This window comes from Argentina silus (genome assembly GCF_951799395.1).
Source record: "Argentina silus genome assembly, chromosome: 11".
NCBI classification, from domain to species: Eukaryota; Metazoa; Chordata; class Actinopteri; order Argentiniformes; family Argentinidae; genus Argentina; species Argentina silus.
Genome location: NC_139665.1, coordinates 3,918,055 through 3,928,420, shown reverse-complemented (window position 1 = coordinate 3,928,420; position 10,366 = coordinate 3,918,055). Strand labels below are relative to the sequence as shown.

General features: G+C 48.6%; 1 protein-coding gene across 1 annotated transcript in view; it reads left to right on the top strand.

Moving 5' to 3' along the window:
- The window catches only part of acadl (acyl-CoA dehydrogenase long chain), a 402,840-nt gene that overhangs the window by 173,593 nt on the left and 218,881 nt on the right, over positions 1–10,366 (top strand). The gene's annotated exons all lie outside the window — the stretch shown is intronic.

Genomic DNA, 10,366 nt, shown 5'->3' with positions numbered 1-10,366 from the left:
CCCCAACACTGGTACCCCAACACTGGTATTTGTGGGACGAGGTAGCAACAAAGTTGTGTGATCCCACCCATCTTATTAGTGACCAAATGAGTAAAGTAATTTATTTGCTGGTTTTGTGGAACTCATTCACGCACGCACACACACGCACGCACGCACGCACGCACACACACACACACACACACACACACAGAAAGTGGTATACAGCACTGTAATCTCATTACTGTGCTCTTGGACGCTGGCTGGCAGTCCTGGATATGCGATTTACACATGGCATTTGGGGAGGGAGAGCAGGCTGAGAGCTGATGAAGCACCCACTGACATTTATCCATTTGACACGTTCAGCTCTCACTCCCCGTCTCCCTCCCCTCTCCTCCCTATAACTCCCTCTCTCCCTCTCTCTCCCTCTCTCTCCCTCTCTCTCCCTCTCCTCTCGGTACCTCTCCATCTCCCTCTCTCTCCCTCTCTCTCCCTCTCTCTCCCTCTCTCCCTCTCTCTCCCTCTCTCTCTCTCCCTCTCTCTCCCTCTCTCTCCCTCTCTCTCCCTCTCCTCTCGGTACCTCTCCATCTCCCTCTTTCGTGCTCCCTGCTCTCGCTGGTGAGTTCGGCCTGAGAGAGTTTGCCCATGTAAGACGAAACCGACCCTAATAAGAGCGCACGCAAAACACCCGACGCACAACAGACACACGCACAACAGACACACGCACAACAGACACACGCAAAACACCCAACGCACAACAGACACACGCACAACAGACACACGCACAACAGACACACGCAAAACACCCAACGCACAACAGACACACGCACAACAGACACACGCACAACAGACACACGCAAAACACCCAACGCACAACAGACACACGCACAACAGACACACGCAAAACAGACACACGCACAACACCCGACGCACAACAGACACACGCACCGTTCGCTTTCACCACCAGGAAGGACAACACACAACAGACACACGCACTGTTCGCTTCCACCACCAGGAAGGACAACACACGGCAGTGTCCATGCTTCTGTTTTGCTTATCTCTGCATGGCTGACTGAGGCGTAAATATTTAACGCCCGCTGTTTGAGGCACTGGTGGGCATCTCAGGGGGAAATCCACCGCTGCACAGACACACCGTATGACCGTATCAGCCCAGCCCATGTTGCGTATTAAAGTGCATGCTGACGCAAGGCTGACATTACCAGAAAAAAACAGCTTTCATCACTAGCCAATCTCCCACCGATGTTGAGAATCCCCCCCTGCGCATGCATATCATAGAGAAAAGATAACCATTCACCATTGTCTCCCCCCCACCTCTCCCCCCCAACCCTAACCCCCCCCCCCCCTCTGCACACACTGTTATATTTGGATGCTGACATTGCTTTTACCTGGCAGTTAATGCTTTTACTGTATCAATAATGAAACAGCCACTATCCATCACGGAGCTATGAAGCTGCTAATCATGTCAGCTCAATACATATTCAGTTCTTTCACCCAGAGAGATGGAGTGGGGCAATATCAATGTACTTTAGTAGAGTAAAGCACATGACAGATGCCCTTGGCCTTTTACTCTATGGCAATGGCAGGAGTTAACTCCCCTATTTAAACAGAATAAGATTAATGGGATCTCGACTCTGTGTTCATTGGGGGAGCCTATTCTTTTCCACTTCCGTGGCGGACAACCCAAGTGAGAATGCTAATATGGATTAGACTGGTGCTAAGGTTGGAACTGTTAGAACTAGGGCTGTGGTGCGGCGGGACAGTGGAGATTGTGTGTTGACTTGCGTGCATTCGACTGTACATAATGACGGTACTACCGCAATTCATTTTAATGTCAGACCAGAGCTGATGGCCTTTTTTTATAGCCCCAATGGACTAGTCCCTTCGCTGCTACATTCATGACTATGATCTGAGGCGAAGCGTGTAGGCAGCCATGATAGTCCAAGGCTTCCCTTAGTGTTCACATATTCATGTTACCTGAGGCGGCGTTGATCGGAAGCCTGAAAGTTGGACATTCTCATAACCCATCGTGTATTCTGTTACTCGTGTGTGGAAGGAGAGGAGGGGGGGGGGGGGGAGGGGTTGGAGGGAGGGAGGGAGGGAGGGAGGGAGGGGGGATTTAGAGCGACAGACTGAGAAAAGCGATAATGAATGGTGGGGTTTTCGGGGTTCAATCTCCCCCGCAGATGCTGAAAGGGCGAGAGAAAGTGCCCTCTCAGCTGTGTGATATTTAATGCTGTGCTGGTGCTTCCTACGCCAAGAAAAGCTGGAGAAACAGAACTCAGACAAGGCCACCAAGGGCAGCTGTTTAGAGCCAATTAAACAGCAATGAGTGGGAGATAGAAAGTGACGGTGTGAAACTGGGTGTTTCTTGTATTGTATGTGTCTGCCTGTCGGTCTGCGAAAGGTTACCACCATGCTAGCATGGCCTATTGTTGAATAGGAAGATGATTGGAAACCCATCCCAGATCTGTCTGGCCTCAGCCTTACCTGAAAGGCAATTAAAGCTTGAGACCATTGGAATGGCATTGTCACACCATTGCGGAGTGTTATCCACCGTTGGGGAATCCTTAATGGAATTCATGACTTGTCACATAGAAATGGCACCCAAATGACAAGGTGCAATGGGAAATAGGAAACTCTAATAGCTGTTTGGTTTGGAAGCATGCATCTGGCTTGTAAAGCATTCACTCATGTCTGAGCCATGCATTATCTTGTCAAAGCAAAGCACCAGTGTTTTGACAGTGTGTGTATGTGTGTGTGTGTGTGTGAGTGTGTGTGTGCGTGCGTGAGTGTGTGTGTGCGTGCGTGCGTGCGTGTGTGCGTGCCTGCGTGCCTGCCTGCGTGCGTGCGTGCCTGCGTGCCTGCCTGCCTCTGTTCTGTCTGTGTGTGTGTGTGTGTGTGTGTGTGTGTGTGTGTGTGTGTGTGTGTGTGTGGAGACACACGTGATTACATGTTTTATGTGGTGAGTTGGCACAAAAGAGAAGCTTTTCAAAGTCAGAAAATGTGGGCTATTCACTAGGGAACCATGGCAACAGCATCCAGCATATCTGCTGTCAGATATTGACCTTCACAGAGTGAGAAAAGAAGACCCTGAGCATCCTAAAGCAAAGAGCCCATTTATCAAGACTGAACACCTATCTACTAACCAACATAGTAGACTAATACAGAAAACAGTTTGTGTAGATACAGATCCCTACAGCTGCAATTGGACAGCAATTCAAATAGGCTTTTGAATTTCTTCTTGTATCTCTCTGAATTGAGATGAGTAGTTTTAGATATGATCTCATTGATAGATTGGCAGTGACTTCAATGCGATTTCAACATAGTGTTATTTCATATCAAGATGGTTTCATATCAAGATGGTTGCTATGGATGTTGCACACAGAGCCTCTTTGATTTCCTCTGATTGCTCCCTGGATGTGAGAAGGCCATATTGTACCTGTACGTTCATGTGTGTACCTTCCCCATCTCAATTCTAGCTATTACCCAGACAGCTGTCTGTGTCAGGAGAGATTTGTTCTCTCGCAGTGAACGGTCTGATATTAACTGTGCACCTCCTGCAAGGATGATCAGTGTTGCTGTGCAGAAAAAAAGGCAAAGCTTCCCTTAAATATTCAGAGAAATTAATCTGTGGAGGTAGCACATTTTAAGATCAGTCTGAAAAACATTCCATAATGCATGTTGATCTGCAAGTGAACATGTAGAGGAAATGTTGTAGTTGTTAAAGTAAATCAGGGAGTCTGAGCATGAGCACGTCCCCCTCACCTCAACACGTACCTTACTACTGCTCTTTATGTATAATGCATTCAGATTTAATGAGACATTGTGCATAGTTGGGGTACAGTAATGAGCTCCCTGATGCAGTTGTCATACCATGGCAGAAGCTGCTCTAACAATTCTTTAAAAAAAAAAAAGAAAAAGAAAAAAAGAAAGAAGAAAAACACCCATGTGACAAACCCAGGGTTGTCACCATCTCTTTGCTGTGCAGATGAGTAGAGGGGGAAGCCTGTGATGAGCCCATCTGCAGCCGTTGTCGTTGCGTTGTTGTGTCGTTGCGTTGTTGTGTCATTGTGTCGTTGTGTAAGTGTGAGGTGAGGTTAGATATGTGCGTCATGTGATGTTCAGGAAGTGACCTCCCTGGGAGGTTGATGGGCAGGGTCACCTGCTTTGCTCCCGAGGTCACTTGACCTCCACGTGCCTTGTGTCAGACATGCTGCTGACAGAGGGTTAGGGTTAGGGTTAGGGTTAGGGTTAGGGTTAGGGTTTGTTAGGGTTAGGGTTAGGGTTAGGGTTAGTGTCAGACATGCTGCAGAAATACTCCAGGAGTTACAGAGGCAGCAGCAGGAGCCGTCCCTGACCTCAATCTGATCAGATGCAGGAAGAGGTCACAAGGTGAGGAAATGCTGATTTCCTTTCATCGCAGTGTTGTTTCCAAAACGGGGGCTTTCCATCTCATTTTCAAGGGCCTTGCCACATCAAAGGCGTGCGTGAAATTATTATTTGCAGAAAGCGTCTGCTTTCTTGAGTCGTGAAGAAATGTCAACGTTCTCCCTGTTGATATTTCAAGGTGCCGCACCAGACAGGGAAAGAGCCCCCACATCATTACCATTGACATAACACACACACACACACACACACACACACACACACACACACACACACACACACACACACACACACACACACACACACACACACACAAACACTGACACACTAAAGAACGTTGACCCAACCCCCTCCCATCAAGCCAGCAGAGCTGAAATCCACAGTTGGTCCTTTTGATGGATTCCAACAGTAAATTCTTTGACACCAAAAAACTGTTCCCTGGTCAGCATGTGTTGCTGCAGCAACACAGGCCACACCATGCAGAACACCCTATGGAGCCCTGAGTGCATTGTACTCCATACAGGCACCCAACGTCCACCTGGCCCACCATCCGACCATCAGCACCTGGGACCTCCACGATGGACTACACCACAAAGTACAACACACTTCCACAAAGACAAGGTGAGGATCTTGGCAAAAAAAACCTCAAGACGTTGCCTTGGGACGCCTTCCAACCGCCCACACAGACCACCATCCCTGCACAGCCCCAGATACACCCCCCCCCCCCCCCCCGCCTGCATACTCCTAGAAGAAACATCAGTAACTGGGCTCCCACTGCTCCACGCCACACTGTCTCCCCCGCCAACCACACCCCCCCCCACACACACCCCCCACCCAGCCACAGTGAAGCACAAACAAAAGATGCCATCCATCACCAGACCCCCTCCACAGCAGAGGCAGCAGAGCTACACTGCAGCCGTCTCCCAGCCTCCAGCCTGTGGTCCCCACACTCCCTTCCCTGGCAGCGAGAGATCAGAGATATGATACACACACAGTGTAACAGACTGCTGCTCAATTGAGAGCCGCATCTCTTTTGCATTACAATGAACCTCATTCGTTCAATTGTACATCATTAATTATAATATAGAGAGAACTTGACACGTCTAGGAGGAGGAAGAGGCACCATGAAGTGTTTGTACTGTGTAGAACTTAATTCTATGTATTATATTTTTTCTTAAACCTATTTTTGGGAGAGTGGTAGTTCCACTCTCATATTTTTCATTGGATAGAGATAGTGGAGAAACACAGGAAATCTGAATGTCGCAGCAGACCAGGCAACCTTTTTCCAATCTTCTATTGTCCAATTTTGGTGAGCCCGTGCGAATTGTAGCCTCAGTTTCCTGTTCTTAGCCGACAGGAGTGGCACCCGGTGTGGTCTTCTGCTGCTGTAGCCCATCTGCTTCAAGGTTCGACGTGTTGTGCGTTCAGATGGTCTTCTGCATACCTTGGTTGTAACGAGTGGTTATTTGAGTTACTGTTGCCTTTCTATCATCTCAAAAGAGTCTGGCCACTCTCCTCTGACCTCTGGCATCAACAAGGCATTTTCGCCCAGAGAACTGCCGCTCATTGGATATTTTCTCTTTTTCGGACCATTCTCTGTAAACCCTAGAGATGGTTGTGCATAAAAATCCCAGTAGATCAGCAGTTTCTGAAATACCCAGACCAGCCCGTCTGGCACCAACAACCATGCCACGTTCAAAGTCACTTAAATCAACTTCCTCCCCCATCCTGATGCGGTTTGAACTTCAGCAGAGGTCGTCTTGACCATGTCTACATGCCTAAATGCATTGAGTTGCTGCCATGTGATTGGCTGATTAGATATTTGCGTTAACGAGCAGTTCAACAGGTGGACCTAATAAAGTGGCCGGCGAGTGTATATATATATATATATATATATGTGTATATTTACAAATGTACAGTATTTCTTGGCAATAAATACACATTTGAAATTGAGAGAGAGAGAAAGAGTCTAAGTGAGATTCTGAACGTGTGTGAGGCGAAGAAATGGTTGACTGGAAAAATAACTCCACGCATGATGATCATAAACTCCCTCTCCAATCTCTCCAGTGCAGAAGGCATTCATTCAGATAAAGCCCCTGATGACTATCGATCAGGGCTCCAGGCCATGGAATCTCTACTGAGACATGACCACAATGACCAAAATATTGGCTAAATTCAGTCCAGGGAAGGCAAAGATGAGGGCTAATGCTTGTGAATCCCACTGCGGAAAGTGTTTCCTTTCTATGAGCAATTGTTTGCACAGGTAAGGTTGACAGTAGTCTCTGTCTTGACGATCCTAAAGAAACGTGGGGCTTAAATAGTCATATGACAACCATTCAGGCAATGATATAACCCATTATAATCAGTTGTCTGGTTTAGCTCAAACAGTTGGCCTGTGCTTTTACATGTACAGACGCATGCTCAGACAGTTGCTCTGTTCCTCTGCTCTGGTGTATACAACCCCTGCAGATAATGGAGGCAGATGAAAGGACGGTTTGGATAGTTGTTGATAGTTTGTAGAGCATCTTGTACAACATTGTGACTAGCGAACTCAATTTGTGACTAGCCACTCAATAAAGAACAATTCATGTTGGTTATTTCTTTCTTTCAAATATATTTGGGGATAGTTGTTTTTTTCCCCCCAGCACGCTACATACAGTACAACACACATCACAATAACATGCTTTAACCAAAAACAGAACACCAAACAAAGCACATGAACTACAACCAACAAACAACTCAACGTTACCCACACACACGCACACACACACACCCACACACACCCAGACACACCCACACACACCCACCCACACCCAGACATACACTAGGATAATGAGACCAGAGACAGGCAGAGAGCAAATCAAACAACTGGAGAAGAAAAATACGGTTGGTTCACCCAAAACCCGTTCTCATGTTCTCTACGAACGGTAATGACTGACTGTCCATTGATTTTTTTCCGACAGTGTTTCACATTTGTGTTGAAAACAGAGACATCGTACTGAGCCACCTCCTCTCCTGTTTGCATAGTGATCTGAATAGCTGCAAAGTAGTTATTATTACTGCTCATCAAAACATGCCTATTCAATTCAGCATCCCTGAGCTTGAACACACTGTGTGCACTGCATTGCACTCCAAGCCAAAATAAAAGGGGTCTGTTTGCCAGGCTGCCAGGCAGACAGACCAATCGTCAGGCTGCAATAATATAACAAAAAAAAGCATGTTGCTGATGATAGACTGGGGCAATTATGGTGGTGTGTAAATGGCCTCTTCAGCCTGGTCCTCTGCTCTGGCTGATAGCAGGGCAGGTCTGAGAGGAGTTTGCGGGGGAGAGCCAGGTACGGGCGGCTCTGCTGGCTAGCATCCTCCACCCCTCCACCCCTCCACCCCTCCACCCCTCACCCCTCCTCTGCATGGAGAGCGGCTCATTGTGCCCAGGCTAATTTGCAGTAATTAGACTCATTCTGCGGGGGTTAATCAAGGATGACTTACGCAGATTAGAACGAGGGGATGAATCAGACGCAGCTGGCAGCCACAGCACCGCAGTGACAGAAGTATTCTTCTCCTCTCAGGAGGGGGGCAAGAGGGGAGGGGGGGGGGGGGGGGCGCAGACAGAGAGGTGAGGTGGTGTGTACGCTGCTACATGCCACGGTGTCATCGGGCGGGGTGGAAGATCATCCTCTCATATCATATATACAAGCATCACATGTACATTTCCTAGACTACATTGGGGCTGATTGGGTGACTGGGAATGTGAACATTTCATTGCGGAGGTAAATCTTTTCCACCGATTCATGAGCCTCACTGCGCCAACCGCACCTTCTCCATGCCATGTCTTCTCTCGTACGTCGTGGACTCTCACATGTGCTGTATGTGAATCCGTGCAGGGAGTCTGGCTCACAGCTAGAAACAGCGGGCCTCTCTAGCATATTCCACTCGGTTGCCCTTTAAAGAGGCCGGCGCTGTCTGTCCAGGAGGAGCTCCTCCCTGTACTTTACCTGTGCAAAGGCCCCTGGGACTAGACTCATTAGGGCTGGCCTCAGGGCTCCACACGGAGGACAGAGAGTAATGGCCCTGTTCTGAACGCTAATAGTGTGTGTGTGTGTGTTTGTGTGTGTGTGTGTATGTGTGTGCATGCGTACGTGCGTGTGTGCGTGTGTGGTGTGTGGTGTGTGTGTGTGTGTGTGTGTGTTCATGTGTGGTGCGTGTGTGTGTGTGCGTGTTCATGTGTGGTGTGTGTGTGTCTTGTGTGTGTGTGTGTGTGCATATGTTCAATGTGTGCGTGTGTGGTGTGTGTGTGTGCGGTGTGTGGTGTATGTGTATGTGTGTGTGTGTGTGTGCCTGCATGCATGCATGCTATTTAGCTCGCCTGTTTGGTTTTGGGTTCCATTAGGAGTGTAATGATACTGTGTGGTTTCTTCGTGAGGTCTTTTGAAGCTGCCTAATTGAGAAGATTGTTTCTGACACAATTGGACATGACAAATGTCCTTTCATATCCAGTGCATATGGTATGTGATTGTATCCTTATGGCCCTGCAATGGTCCCCAATGGTAACATTAGTAGAAAGCTGCAAAAAGGCTGTTAGGGAGGTAATTCTGCACTTAGCAAGCTATTGTGATTGCATACAGGGAGATCAGGGGGGGTGGGGTGGGGTGGGGGGGGGGGGGGGGGGGGGGGGGGGGGGTTGTGAGGCTGGCTGGAGAGAGAGGGAGCTGGATTAGGTGATCTGATTTGGAGAGGATTACAGGGTCCAGGAGCTGCAGCCAGCACAGGGACCCCTCCACACACTCCTCTCACCCACCTCTCTCCAGAGCACCATAGACCACTGCTCTCCCCCTAATCCACCTAACCTGATCGATATATACACTTGACAGGTACTAGAATATGATAGAAACCCATGCCCCCCTGCCCCCTGCCCCCCTGCCCCCCCGCCCCCCCCCCCCAGATGAAACTGCATGACAGGGTATGACAGACAGTGCTGCTGGGCAGTGTATTACAATGGCGTACGGTTGACAGGAACATCATTTCCATAACAGGACACAATACTGCGGGACCGAGCCATGGGGGGGTGGAGGGGGGGGCGGGGGGTTGGGGGGTGGGGTGGGGTGGGGGGGTTGGTTTTGGAGCCGTACGGCTGAATGGGAACACGAGAGAGTTTTAGAAAGAGAAGGGAGAAAAGAAAAACGCAAAAAAGCATGACGCTTTTCTTCTAATTGTATTTTTTCCACCCTTTCCTCTCCCTGTTCACAGTGACAGCTGAGGATCCATGCTAATGTTCCTCCTCCATCACTGCTTTATCCAGCTGCGACCGCTGATTGGAACTGGAACCTCACCATAATTGCAGATTCTTATTGGAAAAATGAAGAAGAAGAAGAAGAAGAAGTAGAAAAAACGAATGAAGCTTGCCCGTCTAATTGACTCATGGTATCTCGCAACCGATCTTCTATTTTTGCAAAGTGGAAATTGGAAAACCCCCCCCGAAACATGTTGGAAATGTCCGAACCACTGCAAATCTGGGCCAATTCCCTATTGCCACTATAGGGCTGAAAACCCCAGTGATTGTCTCATCAGTGAGGTAATTGGGGTTGTGGTTATCGCGTCATTTCTGATGGTGGTGGAGACCGAGGCGACAGAGACAGCGGTAATTACTTCTCATGCCCGATGGAGAGAGGAGACGTAGAGCAGGAGTAATTAATAAGCGTGCCTCTGGTATACTACTCCGACTCCTTATTCCGCAGGACTTATCCCCACTGTGAGAAATGACAAAACTGAGGCATTAACAGTGACTGAGGCATTAACAGTGACTGAGGAACAGTGAACATTGTGTCCAGCTTATGTACTCGGTGAACAATGAGGTTGGATGCTGAAGAATGGGCTAGAGAGGAGGAGGAAGGAAGGAGGTACACTGGTACAGGAAGACGAGAGGAGGTAGAGAGAGAGAGAGGGAGGGAATAAGGGAAAGGGAGTGGTGAAAGAGGTGAGGAGG